Here is a 17,417-nt window from a genome sequence, read left to right as displayed (position 1 = left end):
AGCTTTTAGGGATTAAAGCTTGGTTAGTGTAGACATTTTTCAAACACCAACACTCACTGAGCAAGCACACAGTACTCGTATTTTTTTATTGTTGAGCAACCCGCCGGTGGTATGAGTTACCCCCCCCAAAAAAAAAAAGTCAACTCAACCATGCCACATTTCAAGTGCTGCGTCAACGTGCACCCAGCCACCATTTTTAAATCGCCTCTGCCACCAACGCATTCTTTGACTCCTTGGGAGTCCTTAATTCTTATCCAGCTTAGCATTCACACATTTTAATAAATGTGTTTGCTGAATTTTTTAGTAAATTTATTTGAGCGTTTGGTGAGTTAGATTTATTATAAACTTTGTTGTTACCTTGCAATGCCCCCAAGCAAATATGCATCTGTATTTATATATATGTACATACATACAAACTTTCAGTGATTGCCAGAAGTTCTCATGTTGTAGGAAAAATGGCAAAATGTAGAACGCGTTGCAAGTTGCTCCAGTTTCTTTTATTATTAAGAAAAAATATAGTGTTTATGTACATACATATATCCACTCTGTTGTTAAACTGTTGGTACGACGATTTGTAGCCACTTCAATAACTCCCCACTGCAGCAGAGGAGTTGCTTAAATGCTTTGCATGCAATGGACTGTTTAACATTTCGCAAACGAGATGTGACAATTCCTCTTTTCGACGCGATATTTATGCAGTCATCCATTCTGCCATTTACTTATGTACTTGCGATATCACTCAAGCAGTCGCCTCCCCAAAATACTATTCAGCATTTGTATTTGAGTTTGTATGATTGCGTATAAGATTTTATAAATACCATTCCGAGACAGCAAGGAAAGCTACGCTTTGACTCATAAATATTTCCCCCATCTTAAAGCACAATGCTTGGCAGCTTAATGGCGCATAGAATTTATTAAAAACATAAATGTTCGCTCCTCATTTACATACATTACTTTTTTACTGGTAGATACAGAGATCCAAAAATTCACACTTTTTAATGAAATGCTTTGCGTTTTCTTAGGAAAGTGAGTAACCCACAGGTCACTGGGAGAGGGTTTAACATAACTATTCGTAGTCTCCAAAGCCACTTTTCGTGAAATCTCGGCTGATTTTTCTCGACGTAGCGAATAATCGCCGCCGCTGCGACGCTATCTCTTCAAGCTCCTAAGGATGTTCAACATTGAAGCCTCTATATAACTTTTTGAAGTCCATTCACTTTCATCATCTATTCTATCTTCTATTATAACTATATAATACGCGAAGGCATTTTTTGTGCAGCCTAAAACATCTGCACCGCTCGCTCGATTTTCAAAATTGGGGTGTCAAATTAAAGCGCTTGGCCTGTAGATGTGCAAAAAGGTTTTATTTTTTCGAAAAGAGTTGCCACCTGTTAAATAATTGAACTCAAGTTATTTGCTAATCAATGCCCTCAGATCCGCACCGTCCGTTTGATTTTCAAAATAGAGGTACCAAATTAAAGGGCTTAGAGTGTGGATGTTCAAAAAGGTTTTACTTTTTCGAAAAAAGTTGCCACCTGTTAAGAAATTAAGTTCAAAATAATACGCGAAGGCATTTTTTGTTCCGCATAAAAGATCCTCACCGTTCGCTCGATTTTCAAAAATGGGGTGCAAAATTAAAGCGCTTGGCGTGCAGATGTGCAATAAAGCCTTATTTTTTCGAAAGGAGTTGCCACCTGATAAAAAATAATCAATGTGAGCAGATCCACACCGTTCGTTCGAATTTCAAAAGTGAGGTGCCAAATCAAAGGGCTCTGGCTGTAGGTGTGCAATAAGGTTTAACTTTTTCGAAAAGAGTTGCCACCATTTAAAAAATTAAGTTCAAATTATTTTAAAAGCTAAACCAATTATTATAAAATGGGCATAAATGGAAATAGTTTTGAAAATGTTTGCTTCTTAACTTAACTTTATGAGGGTTTCCACCTGTTAAAAAAATCAAATTCAATTTGAATTGGGGGAATTAGGTAATAGAAATATGTATTTGTGCCAGACGGTAAAGGTTAAGTAGTTTGTAAACATTTTGAAGAGGGTTGTGAAAAGTCTAATTTATATGAAGTATAAAAATATGGATATGTCAAGCCAATGAATCTTAAGAGATCTTTAGTTGGAGCGTTTAGAATATTTTTAAAGTGTTTGAAGAGGGCTGCCACCTGTTTAAAAATTAGGTTCAAATTATTTAAATAGTAAGATCAATATTTGCTAATTGGGTACCAATCGCAGTAGTTTTGAAAATAATTTATTTCTTAACTGCGTGTAGGAGGGTTGCCACCTGTTTAAACAATCAAATTCAATTTTAATTAAGGCAATGGGGTAATTAAAATAGGTATAACAATATGGGTGTCAGACGAAAGAGATTTAAGAAGATTTTAGATTGAACATATTTTTAATTGGGTTGCCACCTGTTCTAAAAGTCAAATTTAATTCAATTATCGATATAAAACAAAAAAGTGTTACGAAATCTTAGTTTGCACATTGAGAATATATTTTATGAGTTTGAGGAGGGGTGCCACATGTGTAAAAAGTTAAATCCAAATTATCTATTATATATAACACGCGAAGGCATTTTTTGTGCAGCCTAAAAGATCTGCGCCGTTCCTTCGATTTTATTTTTGACCTGATAAAAAATTGCATTCAAGTAATTTAATAATCAATGCCATCAGATCCACACCGTTTGGGCCTAGGGTGTGGATGTTCAAGAAGGTTTTACTTTTTCGAAAGAAGTTGCCACCTGTTAAGCAATTAAGCTCAAATTAATTAAAATGTTAAATCAATTATTAAATATGGGTATCAATCGAAATGGTTTTGAAAAGGCTTTATAACTTAACTACGTATAGGAGGGTTGCCACATGTTAAAAAAATGTAATTCAATTTTAATTAAAGGAATTTGGTAAGTGAATAAGATATCGCTATATGGGTGTCATGCAAAAGAGATTTAAGAAGGTAGTAGTTTAAAAATATTTTGAATAGGGTTGCCACCTATATGAAATATTAACGATGGATGTCAAATGAAAGAGCTTCAAGAAATACTTAAGTTGACAATTGAGAACATTTTTGATGTGTTTGAGGGTTGCCCCTGTTTAAATGGCTAAACTAAAATTATTTAATAAGTTAAATGAGCTACTAACCGATGGTTATAAATGTAAATGGGTTTAAAATCCTTTATTTAAGAACTAAACTGAGGAGGATTGCCACGTGTTTAAAAATAAATTTCCACTTAATTCATCAGTTATATGAAATCTTAGTTAGAAAATAATTTTTAAGATGGTTGCCGCCTGTTTTGAAAGTGGTATTTCGTTTAATCATACATAAGTTACATGAAATTTTAAAATAGGGTTATCAAAAGAACGAGTGTTAAGAAATCTTTAAGCTGAACATTTGGTTTTTTTTTTTAAATTAAGCTCAAATTATTTAATAAGTTAAATGGATTGTCAAGAGATGGGTATCAATCGAAATGGGTTTGAAAATAATTTATTTCTAAACTGTATTTAGGAGAGTTGCCATGCGCATAAAAAAAATTAAATTCAACTTAATTCATCAGTTAATTGAAATATGTGTAACAATGCCAGGCGAAAAATTTTAGTTTGAAAATACTTTTAAAGGGGTTGCCACCTGTTCGAAAAGTCGAATTTGTTTTACTTATACGAAAGATACATAAACGCAATATCGAAATATTAGTGTCAAACGAAAGAGTTTTAAGAAAACTATATGGTGATAATATTTTTAATTAGAGTTGCCATCTATTTTTTTTAAGGTCATCACATCTGACCGTTATTTCGAATTTCCAAAATGAGAAGTCAAATAAAAGAACTAGGATTCTACATAGATGTGCACAGATTTTATTTTTTTAAGTTACAGGGAGATTTGAAATTTGATGAAATGAAAACCGACACCAAGCGAGACCTCTCTCACTGAGGTTTTGAATAGGGTTTCACCTGTTTAAAAAATTTAATTAAACGCTGCCGTTTTGACGCCATGTGGGTTCACTAGTATACATTATTAGCGATTATCGTAAAAAACATCTCAACCATAGCTGTGGGCAATATCTTTCGCGGTCAACCGTGGACACTCAAAAAACACGTGAAAAACATCCCCTTCCATATGCAATCCACTTACTTAAAATTGTACAGGAAAGATTTGAAACAACCTATCCCGCTCAAAATCCGTACGTCAAGGTGTCCTGTTTGCATTGCCATTCCTTTATTAAAATACTTTTGATTAGTGTCTGCTCCGTCTTAAAGGACGCGATGCGGCTGAGAGTATGTTTGTTTCTTTCGTCAATAAATTGTTTGGAGGCATACCTGCAACAGCGAGTTCTGCCTCATTCTAAATTCGTTACAGACTCGAAGCGGCATGCAGGGTTAATTCATCCGCAGTAAAAGGTACAATAAATTGCATTAGTTAAGCAGGAGCAGCGTAAAATATAAAGCTTTTGATCACATCTGCTAAGAGTTGTCGGTGGTATTGTTTCGGTCCTCGAGTGCTGAACATTGCTTTGAAAATGCCGTCAATGCATTACTTTGTGCGTACTGATGGTTGGATTTGAATTTTAATCTCTTGTCCAGAATCATACTTAGGTTTGTAAATATGAATGTTATTCAACTGAATCCAGGAAAAGAAGCCGTCGTGGAAACCAAACACTGAGAAAACTGGTTGAACAGGGTGGCTGTAGAGAGGCAGAATTGAACTTTTTCACGGACGGATCCAAACTTGGAGGCAGGGTTGGTGCAGGTGTCTTCTACCGCTAGCTCTCCATCAAAACTAGGTTGAGGCTTCCGCACTGCTGCTGCCTTCAAAGCGAAAATATCTGCCAGGAGTAGCTGGTGAAGGAATATCTGATCCCCTTCTCAACTGCGTGGCTAATGAATCGGCAAGGAAAGGCATCATTGAAATGTTATCTTCCGATAGGGAGCATCTGGGGATATCTGTCTCCTGTGGTTCACTCTTGGACGGTTTGGTCCCATGTCATCTCAACAAATGCTGGATTAAAACTAGAGTTGCAAAATCATCGACGGCACTGTCGAAAGTATCCACAGTTTTTTTTTGGAGATTATCGAAGATCAAAACTATCAAAAACTATATATAACTATATGTATCTACTATCGATAGTTTCCAACTCCATCAGGAATATTGTACATTACTACTTATTTCCGACTGTGAATTCAGAGCACCAGCTATTGGTAAGTTTTACAAATTAAAAAAAAAAAGTTTCCGACGTACTTTATATGGGAGAAAATATGTGCACTGTCAGCAAAAAATCAACCTGATTTTTTTAGCAGGTTCAAACTTGCACTTTATCAAACTAAAATAAAATATACTATAAAACTGTATTCCATAAGTTATTCTAAAAACTCTGTTTTTTTATACAAGTTTAAAATTTTGATGTTTTCTTGATTTTTCCATTTTTTTACACAGTTTGGAATCGGAATCTAAATTTATATGGCGTTGGTTATATAACGAGCTATGTATATATTTATAAAAAATAATGAACCTTAAACAAAAAAAAAGAACGAAAAAAATAGTCAGAACTGGCCAAAATGTCGTGTTACTAATACTTTCGGCCTAGGTTGGGTTGGAGACTATCGAAGACTATCAATAGTTTTTTAAAACTAACAAAAACTATCGACGGTGGCACTATTGATAGTTTTGCAACTCTAGCTAAAATTAAAACATGCGAAATTGCAAGATCTCTCTGACCTATGCACATTAGGTCAAATGAATCATTTGGCTGTGCGAAATTCCAATTTCGTAAAGGCAGTTTTATATAATTTTTTGTTGCCATTCTGTAGGGAATACTCCAAAATAACTGAAACTTCACTTTGTTTTTGTAAAATAAAAAACACCGTTATACAGCAATAAACCAAAGTTAAACTTTCAAAACGTTATTGACCGGTTTGTTTTGTAAGTTTCCAGTGCATTCTTTTTTCGTAAAGTTTGAATAATTAAAAGAAAATTTTTATTGGAAAATAAAGCTATAAGTGAGAACCTATGTCGCAATTTAAAAAAGTTACTTTTTTATCATTTGTTTGCAAAAAAAAATACTGACTTATTTGCGTAACCCCAAAAATTTTCTGATTTATTTTGTTAAGTTTCGGCAAACAAAATGGAAACGGAAATTAATAAATTAAGATGTAATGAGCTGATTTATTTTACTTAACCCGCCGTTTTTAGCCGTTTTCAAGAAAAACGGGTTTTCTTTGCTATCATGCTATTACAAAAGTCGAGTAGTTTGAAATTTGACTGATTAGATGTTCGAAAAAATAAACGCTTTTTTTGGTTGTCAACCATGTTGAAAAAATATTTGGTGCTGCTGATATTTGCGAAAGTTCCAAGAAACTGGAGAAAAATAACGTCTTTTTGCAATTATTTATCAAAAAAAGACGAAAATTGGAAAGTATACTAAAATATTTAGATCCGAAAAGATAGCGTTTCTCGCTGATGAAGTTTTTTCGAAATCAAAAAGCCAACCGTGTCGATCAGAAGCCGGATTCTAACTTTCACTATCGCCAAAATGCTAAAATACGAAAGCTAAAATTTTTCCGAATTTTTAGCTATCTCCAAAAATTGCGGTTCTGTCCTCCCTTTCGCTAAAAATAGCTTAGTCTAAATTTAGTGATAAATAGTCCATTTTAATTGTGATAAAAAGTGAAAATGGAAGAATGTGATAGCACAACAAGTAAGAGCAGCGCTGTTTTCGGCTATGCCGAAGGCTTCATACCTTTCATGAACATCTGAAAATTTAACTTTAACAGAGTACTGTATTTGAAAAAAATTTATATATTTACAGAATATTTACATAGATAGAGGAGATATATATATTGATGAAAAACCATATCTAAACAATCAGTAGCTTGGAAGATATGCTTTATATAGCACCAATCTAAGTGATTTTCACTGCTGCGTGATCGATATGTAAACCGGTAACACAATTTAATGGGTTTAGACTCCTACATAAAGGAGATATATCGTAATAACTGGTATCTGAACAATCAGAGGTATGGAAGATATGCTTTATATAGCACCAATCTAAGTGATTTTCACTGCTGCGTGATCGATATGTAAACCGGTAACACAATTTAATGGGTTTAGACTCCTACATAAAGGTAATAACTGGTATCTGAACAATCAGAGGTATGGAAGATATGCTTTATATAGCACCAATCTAAGTGATTTTCACTGCTGCGTGATCGATATGTAAACCGGTTAATGGGTTTAGACTCCTACATAAAGGTAATAACTGGTATCTGAACAATCAGAGGTATGGAAGATATGCTTTATATAGCACCAATCTAAGTGATTTTCACTGCTGCGTGATCGATATGTAAACCGGTTAATGGGTTTAGACTCCTACAGAAAGGAGATATATCGTAATAACTGGTATCTGAACAATCAGAGGTTTCAGAGATAAAGCTTATACATCATAGATTTTGACGACTTTCTCAGTAGACTTTGTATTATTACACTATGCGACAGTCAAAATCGGGATGGGATGAAACCAACGGGAAATGTTATATCGGTCAAAAACAAGTTATACGTGTCCCGGCGTTTCGCTGGGTCACGTCTAGGAATCGAGATATATATATAACTATCATATAGGGGAAATTGTCACCTTTGGTGGTCTTTTTTTGACATAACTCGAGAACCACTAGTCCGATTTTGCTCAAACAAATTTAAAAAAATTAAAAATTACAATTCCTTTAATCTGTTCATATAACGTTTTTCTATATAATCAACAGTTTTAAAAAAATTTAATATTTTAGGCAAAAAATATTTTTTTTCTTCATACATTTATTTTTACCGGCAAAACTGTTGATAATATAGAAAAACGTTGTATGAACAGATTAAAGGTTTTATAATTCTTAATTTTTTTAAATTTGTTTGAGCAAAATCGGACTAGTGGTTCTCGAGATGTCAAAAAAGGCCACCAAAGTGACAATTTCCCCTATATGATAGTTATATATATATCTCGATTCCTAGACGTGACCCAGCGAAACGCCGGGACACGTATAACTTGTTTTTGACCGATATAACATTTCCCGTTGGTTTCATCCCATCCCGATTTTGACTGTCGCATAGTGTTATATATAGAATAGCTTACGAAATTTATTTGTTTTAGCAGTCCAAATAAAGTAGTTTTACAGTGAAGTATGGTAAGAAAATAACTTTTGTCGAAACCAAGATAATTGGACAATGTTTTTGGGTACTACTTAAACACATATACTCATCATTTGAACATACAAAAAATCATAAAAGTCTGTTTTACGAAAGACAAGTCATGTTTTCATATTTTATTTACTGCCTTTATACTTTTTTAACGTTAGCCATCGTTTTACATTAAAATAATGCAGTATTTTATGTGCTATTAATTTCGCACAGAAAAAGTAATCATTTGACCAAATGTGCTATGGTGGAACGGATACGGCCAAAGGAGCTCCGTACGCTTGCAAAGCCTCAGTCCTCGCTGCTTTTGGAGGCTTTGACAGTCCACTGGGCAATTGGTATTCTCGCAGTTAGGAAACTTACCTGATCTCTTCTGTAGTAGCAGCCAAGAGGACGATGAGGTGGAATCATGTCAACGCTTTCTATTAGACTGGCCAGCTTTATCAAGGCTAAGATGGAAGCATTTTGCTTCGCAGTGCCTGGCGGCCATCATTGCAACGAACCTAGCCTTCCCTGCTCGGAAAAAGGATCGAACCTTGCACACTTCTAACCTCTCGACACATAGCTACATTGTTTAAGCGACTTATGCATTTCCCGCATAAACAAAGAACAGCGAACACACACACGCACTTGTATTGCACTCCCGCCCAAAACCAAGTGCAGCGAATAAACACACGCACTTGTGTTTAAAAATAATTCACTCGTTCTTCATTGGGTATGCATTTTTTTATGCACTTCTCAACTGCCGCAGAACAAAACCTACTAAAGTAGTTAACTGCTGGCACCCCAAATCATGCTCAACAATCTCGCATGACGCATCACCACTCCTCCGGAGTGGTTTTAACAGCAAAAGCCAAAGCGCTACAAGCTGTTGGGGCTCTGTATGCCTTTCAGCATAAGAAGGTGGTACAAGAGCTACCATTGGCCATAGCGCCTACCTAATTTTTGAACTTGAATAAATAACCGATGCTCAACAATCCCGCTTGATGCATCACCACTCCTCCGGAGTGGTTTTAAACAGCAAAAGCCAAAGCGCTACAAGCTGTTGGGGCTCTGTATGACTTTCAGCATACAGAGGTGGTACAAGAGCTACCATTGGCCACAGCGCCTACCCAATTTTTGAGCTTGAATAAATAACCGGTGCTCAACACTCCCGCTTGACGCACATCCCCAAAAACTCTTACAGAGTTTAAGCGGCAAAGCCACAGCGCCACAAGCCGTAGGGACTCTGCATGACATACTACCATGCAGAGGTGGTAACTGATGGTTATCTTGGCTCCACCGCCTACCCAAAACATTTAATAAACTTTCATGCAAATGCATTCATCCTGGTCCTGCCCTCACACTTAATTTGAACATGTGTATCTAATAAGGAAATACAATCTTATAGTTTTATAAAAGTATAATATGGTGGGCTGGGCCTTAGAAATGAACTGATATAAATTTTAAAGGTCTATCATTTCTCATTTGACCATTATGGCATGTTGCTAATAAATGTTTACAAAATTTTCTAACAAAAACTGAAATCAATTTTTAAGATTTGATGTTTTCATTTCATTTGCTTTAGGTAATTTTATAACCCAAATGAAAAAATATAAATTATTTGGTGTATATTTTAAAATGTTGCAGAACCATTTTCAATAACATTTTTGTTGCGCACAAGTAGTGACAACGAAAAGACGCTAAAAACTAATTAGTCCCATAATTATGGCATACAATTCAGCTGTTTGCCTCCGCAATATTCCTAAGTATCATTTAAAACAGCCCTTTCGAAAAAAATATTTCAAGCGCCGAGATTTATAAACCAAAATGTAAATTTCGCCTTTAGGCATCATCGGGCACGAAAGGGTTAAAAATGTTCAGCTAAACTAGCAGATAACAGAGTTAAGCCACTATCGCAATTTATTGTGAATACATATATATATGTACTAAATTCGCATGTCATATTTGTATTTTATGCTTGCATTTACACAACTAAATAAACCTCACATGCAGTGTGTTGAAATGAGCGAGGGGCATGTACCCTGTAGGGAAACTCCGAACTGGTGAACCAAATTTGTAGTTGCGTACTAGATCTTTATGACCAAAAACGAACCAGTTCGATAGTAACTAGATCGCCACCAGTTCAAAAGCAGCGATATGTGGTAATTTAAAAAAAAAAAAACAATTTTAGACATCTATATCTAAAATGGCGAATTTAGAACTGGTTCAAAACTATAGGAAAAGGGATGCAGAACGAACCAGATCTCATCTGGCGAATTTTGAACTAGTTCGAAACTACTGAAAAAGGGACGCAGCGGGGGGCTTGTTTACTTTAAATAGATTTTTGCTGGCGGGTTTTTCGTTCAAATACGCTTTCAGTCTGCACGTTGCAGATGCTTTTTCATAGTTTGGTAATACAAAACTAAAATTTGTGTTAACATCTTAACATTTTGGGATCTTCTGGAATATAACCCATAACCGTCAGCACCTCTGCAAATTCAGCTACAACCAAAGGTATGTAAACGTGTTTTCAAATGCACAATTTAATTTGCATTCATTCAAACAAATTTGATCTCAGATTGAAAATGCATGTCTTTGCAAATAATTAAAAACTGCTACCATGATAACCCAAAAAGAAAACATCTTGTTACTTTTTTCGTTTACAACTGGTTCTGAACTATAGAAAATGGGGTGCAAAGCGAACTAGATCCCATATGTCGAATTTAGGACTGGTTCTGAACTATAGAAAAGATAATGCAGCGGGGGACAATTTCCAATTCCTATGACATCGCTGTGTTAAATTCGCCAGTTATTTGCATGCAAACGAGATTTAGCGCGAACTAGTAGTGGTTCTAAATGTACTAGGATTGCACCAGTTCAAAACTAGAGATTTTCCCCACAGGGTACCTACGTATGTGCATGTGCATATACATAGAAGGTAATATTTTACCTTCAGATTCAATGATTTAAATATGTATGATCGTATGACATATCAAACGACCATCAACCAACTGTGTAACGCAGGAAAGCTATAGTCAAATAAAAAAGTGCGTTGTTTTCATGCGTAAATTAAACATAACGTGGGCCCGTTGGCACAACGCACAACTTGTTTGCAGGAAGTTGTAGTCGTTGCATTGTCCATTGGGACAACGAATGGTAAAGTACAATGGCCTGAAGGAAGGCAGCTGTAGATGATGGCGTTTACAACCGCTAACAAACAAAAAACAGCAAATTGTCAACAAGCAGTTAGTTGCCTTGACATGCAGATGTTCTCTACAGGAAAACCTGCAGCATTTAAAGCACACTTCTGGGCGCATTAAGCTCAGCTGTTTGGCAGGCGCGTCGATCTTTCGGTATGCAGTATGTTAATTAAATTGTATAATTCAGAGATGTGGCTATAATAATAACTAATAATGATAGATTGGCGCTTACACAATACTACTATACTACAATGGCTATAGTCTAGCGGATCCGGCGGACTTCATCCCATCTAAAATTAAATTTTTAATTAAAATAATGTGGTCCAACAGTTTCACCAACAATTCTCCTTCAAAACTTCAATCGCTGGCGGCAACAATTGTCCGGTTCGATGGCGAGTATCTCCTTGAATCTATATATGGACGTTTACATCCGAAGGTTTACCGCGAAGAAAATTCATATATCTAACGTATTTATGGGCCAATTTGTCTTCTTTCTTCGAAAAATGATCTCGCTAGGTGGCGCCAATATTTTAAAACCCCGTATTTAGGGTTCGATTTGGTTCAAATTTGGCGTATGTATTTGAAACATAATAAGTCATAAATTTCCAAAAAAAATTTGCCTGAATTGGCGCTGAATTCAAAATATAAAATATAAGAGCAAATGTCCCGTGCGACAGTGATTACAATAAAATAAAAAAAAAATTAAGTACAAATCATTTTGGATAAAATCAAAACAATTTTTAAGATACATCAATGCACAACATTCTAAAACTACTTATATTGAAATATTGCCTCAGTTTTCGCAGAAATCGCCGTTTGAATTGTCGGACGCGACACCCACTTCTGTTTTTTGTCCAATGCGAATGACTTGGAAACGAAAAATTGCCCGAAATTACTCCAGCACCAATTATAGGGCCAGTAAAAGCTAAGCCTATTCAAAATAAAAGAAACGTTTTAGATTGCGGTTGTTTTCAGTTTAAATGTGTACGATGGTCACGTTCGACATGATGGAAATTCCTGTATATAGCATATATAAGCAACATCGAAAAAATATATAGAAAACAAGTTGTTTTAACAGCGGTCGCCCCTTGGTAGGCAATGGCAAACCTCCGAGTCTATTTCTGCCATGAACAACATCTTCTCATAAAAATACAATCGCCGTTCGGAGTCGGCGTAAAATTGTCCCTCACCTTTGTGTGACCACATCAAGGCACACGCTATAAATCGGAGGAGAAGCTCGGCCAAACACTAACATATGTGTAAGTGCCAAACTATTATTTATATATCTGTGGTCATAAGCAATAACCGCCTAAGTCGACTTAAGAAAGGATTGAGTTATAAATGCTATCGTACTCTGCAGCTACTATTCCATGTGTATGTGAAATTCCCATCTCGCCGGCTAGGCTATTTATAAAGTTATTGACGAACATATTTTGGTTTCCCCATAAGGTTAATATTACACTCTAAATGTTTGAAATGGTTTTTCTCGAATTCAGGGTTTTCAACTTAGGCGGGTATTGCTTATAACCACAGACATATAATACGCTAAAGGATTTTTGTCCAGTTCATCAGATCTGCACTTTACGTTCGATTTTCGAAAATTTGGTGTCAAATTAAAGGGCTGAGGCAATAAGGTTTAACATTATCGAAAAGAGTTGCCACCACTTGAACAAATAAACTCAAATTATTCAATAGTCAATGCCATCGGATCCACACCGTTCGTTTGATTTACAAAAGTGGAGTGTAAAATTAAATGGCTCGGGCTGTAGAAGCACAATAATATTTTAGTTGCCACCTTTTATAAAATAAGTTCAAATTATTTAAAAAGTTAAACCTATTATTAAAAAAATTGGTATCAATCGAAATGGTTTTGAAAAGCTTCGTTTCTCAACTTAACTGTAGGAGGGTTGCCTCTTGTTTAAAAATCAAATTCAATTTTAATTAAGGGAATAACCTAATAGAAATATCTTTTGTACAGTGTACACCATATGAGCGTCAGATGAAAAGAATTTAAGAAGGTGAATATTTTTAAGAGAGTTGCCACCTGTTTTGAAAAATCGAAGTCAGTTAACCTATACAAAATTAAATATAAAAATATTTTAAATAAAAGAGTGTTAAAAAATCTTTAGCTTTAACACCAAAGCTTTAAATCCAAATCATTTAATAAGTCAAATTAATTATTAATATATTGATAACAATTGAAATAGTTTTTAGAAGGCTTTATTTATGAACTTAATTTATAGGGTTGCCGATTGTGTAAAAAAATTCAACTCAGTTCATCAATTAATTACAATATGTATCACGATATAAGACGAAGTTTTTTGAGAAAATTTAAGCTTGAAACTGTTTAAAAATTCAAAGTATTTGAAAATTTAGATGAATTATTAAAATATGGGTATCAATCGAAATAGGTTTCAAAAAGCTTTAATTCTGAACTGATTTGAAAAATCAAATTCAGCACAATTCTTCAGTTATTTAAAATAATTATTTTTGTTTAGGGTTGTCATCTGTTTAAAAATTCGAATTTAATTAACGTACATACAAATTATATGAAATATTAAAATACCTGTGTCAAACGGAAGGGTGTTATGAAGTTTTTGTTTGAACATTTAAAATGTTTAAAGAATGTTGTCACCTGTTTAAAAAGTTCCTAACAAACAAATCGTGGTACAAAGCTAAATAACACTATTGAAATAAATATTAGTACGCCACAATAAAAATTGACAAATATACAGTTAGTAAGTTAGAAACGGGTTTGAAAAGTTCTTTATTTCTGACCTTTGTTTATGTAAGTAGCCGCGTGTTTGAAATATCAAATTAAACTTAATTCATCGGTTTATTGAAATACATATCGTCGTTTAAAGTGCAAAACCGGGTATCAACAAAATGCAAAACCGCGTATGTGACGTTGTATAAATTATTTTCTAGAGTGTAAAAACACTCATATTTCAAAATAGTTCTCTTTTTTATAAAGCAATCACATTTCTGGCTAGTATATTTCAGGACGAATGGTTAAGGATTGAGCCAAGAGCTTGTGTGAGCAAATCCAATTTTTGGCAGCCAATGTCAGTTACACGGTTTTGCTAAATGGCGATACGCGGTTTTGTACTTTAAACGACGATATGTATCACAATGTTATTTATGACAGCTTTAGTTTGAATTTCAAACTTTGAAAGTATCTTTCCAAAGAGTCATACACATCAAAATAATTATATATACTATACGAGAAGGAATTTTTTGTAAAGGTCATTGGATCAGGGATTTGCACCGTTCTTTCGAATTTCAAATATGAGAGTTCGATGTAAAGACCCTTGCCTTTAGATGTGCGATAATGTTTTATCTTTCGAATCGGTACAAGGTGATTCGGAATTCGATGATATTAAAAACCGACACTATGCAAGACCTCCCTCGCTTACAAACAGATAAAATATGGCACTTGGATCACTCTGACTAACATTTGGAATAGTTTCTATGTTTTTTTAATTAAAACATGCGGGTTTACTAGTTATTATAATCTTATTATAAATATTTGAGACAAAATATCTTAAATTTGTTGCATTTCTAAGATCACTTGCCGGCTTTCATCAAGATTTGTCTTTATTCTGGCAACGGCATGGACAAAGTGCAGCGAATTAAAATACAGCGGCTCCGCTGGCTTGACCATGTCGTTGGTTGTTGGTTGGACTCCGACGCTTCAGCTCTGAGAAAATTCAGCTCGGAACCCGCTGGTGGTAGCATAGGAAGAGGGAGGCCCCCACTGCGATGGAAATATCAAGTGGAGAAGGACTTGGCTTCACCTGGCATTTACACCATGCAATGACCAAAAGCCATTATTTTGCATCCGGTTCAAGCACACCAAGTATTCTCTGGGAAGCAACCGGTCACCCGTCCGGACACAAGCTAGTGCAAGAAGACGAACCTCCAGAAATCGGTAGTACGCTTTCTTATGTCCATTTCTTTCTTATATACCCTGCAGGGAAATTAGAACTTGTTCGGAACTATCGAAAAAACGATGCGCGGGGGGCTTGTTTACTATACATATATATGTGTTTGGCGGTCGTTTCGTTCAAACACGCTTCTATTCTGCACTTCGCGGGTGCTTTTTCATAGCTTGGTAATACAAAAAAATAAAACATGTGTGTTAACATCTTGGGACCGTCTGGAATCTAACTAATAACAGCGAGCACCTCTGCAAACTCAGCTACAGCCAAAGGTATGTAAACGTAATTTCTTACAATCATTCAAACAAATTCATTTTGAAATTGAAAATACAATTCTTTCAAAATAACTTAAAATCGAACACACGGAAGATCCCAAGAGATTGAAAAATCATGATATCGGGGCAATTGACACTCCCTAGGACAACGCCATATTAAATTCGCCAGTTCCTTGCATGCAAACCAGATTTATCGCGAACCAGTACTAAGTCTTTTTTCCGTATTTTTTATTTATAAGTTAATTAATTGTTATTTGTAATTGCTTCATAGAATAATTGCAATTCACAATTAAAAGTTTAATTGAAATTAATTTAATTGTAATGTGCAATTAAAAGTTTAATTGCAATTCCTTTTTATACCCGAGCGCACTTGTGCACAAGGGTATTATAACTTTGTTCACATAACGGTTGTTTGTAACAGCCAAAACGAATCGAGATACATATAGACAAATGTTTACATAAACAATCAGAATTAAAAGAGAAGTAGATTAAGCGGTGACTGTCTGTCCGTCCGTCCGTGTACACGATAACTCGAGCAAAAATTGAGATATCTCAACGAAATTTAGTACGTAGATTGCCTTTTACCCAAGGTAGGTTGGTATTGGGCGAAATCGGAACGTAACCACGCCCACTTCCCATATAACGGTAGTTTTCAGAAATACGAGAACTGCCATATTTTAGTAACTGCACTGAGGGAAAAAAATGTTAGAATTAAAAAAAACGTGCTAAATTTAAAAGAATACGCATATGAAAGAGCACCAACCCAAGTCGTTCTAAATTTGAGTATGTGCGTTATAAAATATGTGGTTGTGATGTGCACAGATGCTTTTTCGTAATTAAGAAGAAAAAAAATTTAACTTTATGTTCCGTCTGATGGTAATTGAACCCGGGACCCTCTTGGGTGCAACCAATTGAATTAAGCGTCTTTGCACACTCAGCTACAGCCATACATGTAAACTTGCTTTCAAATGTTGAGTTTGAATCAACATCACAGCGCGCGATTAGTGCATTCCCTGCAGGGAAACCACGGACTAGTGAATCAAATTTTTAGTTCCATACTAGGTCTTTATCGCCAAAAAGGAACTAGTCCGATAGGAACTAGATCCCCACCAGTCCGAAATCGGCGAAAAGTGGTCCTTTTAAGAAACTAATTATTTCAGTTTTTTTCACTACAAATCTATATCTAAAGTGACGAATTTAAAAAATGGTTCAGAACTATAGAAAAAGGGATGCAAAACGAACTAGATCCTATTTGTCGCATTTAGAACTATTTCGGAGCTATCGAATAAGGGATGCAGCGGGGGGCTTGTTTACTTTACATAGATATGTGTTCGGCGGCTTTTTTGTTCAAATACGCTTCTAATCTGTGCTTCGCAGATGCTATTTCATAGTTTGGTAATACAAAACAAAGCTTTGTGTTAACATATTAACACCTTGGGGACGTCTGGAATCTAACCAATAACAGCGAGCACCTCTGCAAAGTCAACTGCAGCAAGGTATGTAAACGTACATTTCTTACAATCATTCAAACAAATTTAATTTCAAATTGAAATAACGTTTCTTTGAAAATAATAGTTGCGTTCCCTAACTCGCAAGAAGTTGCAAGAGTTTACAGGATTTTACCAGAAAGCGTTCCCGTACTCGGTTCTCTGGCTTCTTTTGCTTTGTGACAGTTTTACAGGTTTCAACCCAGAAAAGTTGGGGAACGCAACTAATGTAAAATCGCACGCGGAAGAACCGAAAATATTGAAAAATCATGATACTTTTTTCTTTCGTCTTTCGATTTTAGAACTGGTTCGGAACTATAGAATTTAGGACTAGTTCGGAACTATCGAAAAAGGGAT

Source organism: Rhagoletis zephyria, unplaced genomic scaffold, assembly GCF_001687245.7.
Source record: "Rhagoletis zephyria isolate East Lansing unplaced genomic scaffold, Rhagoletis_zephyria_1.1 Rzeph_scaffold_00010, whole genome shotgun sequence".
Lineage (NCBI taxonomy): Eukaryota > Metazoa > Arthropoda > Insecta > Diptera > Tephritidae > Rhagoletis > Rhagoletis zephyria.
This window is presented reverse-complemented; position numbering follows the sequence as displayed.